The sequence below is a fragment of the Austrofundulus limnaeus genome, unplaced genomic scaffold (assembly GCF_001266775.1).
Source record: "Austrofundulus limnaeus strain Quisiro unplaced genomic scaffold, Austrofundulus_limnaeus-1.0 Scaffold2195, whole genome shotgun sequence".
Classification (NCBI taxonomy): domain Eukaryota; kingdom Metazoa; phylum Chordata; class Actinopteri; order Cyprinodontiformes; family Rivulidae; genus Austrofundulus; species Austrofundulus limnaeus.
Genome location: NW_013954597.1, coordinates 22,436 through 23,931, shown reverse-complemented (window position 1 = coordinate 23,931; position 1,496 = coordinate 22,436).

Genomic DNA, 1,496 nt, shown 5'->3' with positions numbered 1-1,496 from the left:
TCGTCAGCCTCATGGTTTTGTTTACAAGTTATAGTTCGTTTGCAAAAAAGCACAATGTGAATGCAAACCGCACCAAAGGAAAAAAAAAGTCCATTTTTGGTCCGGACCAAACAAATGGACCAAAGGACTTTCCTGGTCTGAATACAGCCTCAGAAAAATGTGCTTTGAAATTACTTATCTGCTTTGAAAACAGTGAATATGTCAGTTGTGATCTGTGCGGTCAAGATTTGTATGTTTTCTGGCACCAACACATGATTGTATATATGCTTCGAGTGAGTGTGAAAAGGTCTTGTTCTGTCAGTGCTCTGCAGATGATCACATCAGCTCAGTGGTAACAGATTTAATAACAGGCGGGTGTTCACACGGTGTTTGTCTTCCCTCTTCTGCTGCTGTTAATCACTGTATTCCTGGTGTGTGTGTGTGTGTGTGTGTGTGTGTGTGTGTGTGAGTGTGTGTGTGTAGCGACAGAAGGAAATAGATTTTGAATCCTTTTGTGTCAGAAACCTCTTGACTTCTCGTTCATCTTTCTGAACTGTGGTTTTACAAAATGTGGGCATCATCAGAAACAGACAACATAAATGTCAGGAATCATCAGACGTCACAACAGAARCAAAGACTGTTTATGTGCTGAGAGATTCCTGTACTTTGGGATTTTCTGTTTAGATTAAAGTTTTTATCACTYCTTACCAAACAAAAGAAATCACACATTTAATGTCAGAACAATGAATTACAGTGTAAAAACTTAGAAACATTCTCAGTTATCAAAGTATTTTATTCATCACAGTGTAATAATTTCATGTTTTACCCGGTCATCACTTCTCATTCTTTATTAGATAAAAACTACTTTAAAGTGCAGGCCTATAAATTAATACAATACCCAGAATTAATTTCATGTTGTTATGTGCTGCAAAACAATCGCTGTGATACTGGTCTCAAACGTTCCCCAGCAGTTCATGTAAAACGTTTTGGAAACCTTTTATGTTTTAATTTTGCATTTAAGTTTAGACACTTTTACAGGCATTACAAAATTATTACAAAATTCCTGCTAGAAACGTCCAGGCTGCGCAGGAAGTGCTACAGCCTGCTTCTATTTGTGCACAGAAATCTGTATGTATTTATTAGGGGTGCAAAGATACAGAAAATTCACGGTTCGGTTCGATACTTTAGTCTCAGGGTTCGATATTTTTTCGATACAAAAAAGAGAAATGTCCATGCCCCTTTTAACTTGTAATTTATTTAAATGAATTATAAACATTTGTTTAACCTCAAAAGTACAGTTTTTAAATTAAATGTTGCTGAAACAGCAAGTCCTGATGCATCTCAGTAATCCAGGTAAAAAAATCAAAAAGAAAAAAAATTGTATAGGTCTTCTGGACGGGTTCTTCTCTAATGCAACATTTCGTCTCTCCTCCAAGAGAATTCTTCAGTCTGAGAGTTTCAGGCAAAATTCAGGCTTTTAAGCACTGCCTCCATATGACTGATACTCACATCACATG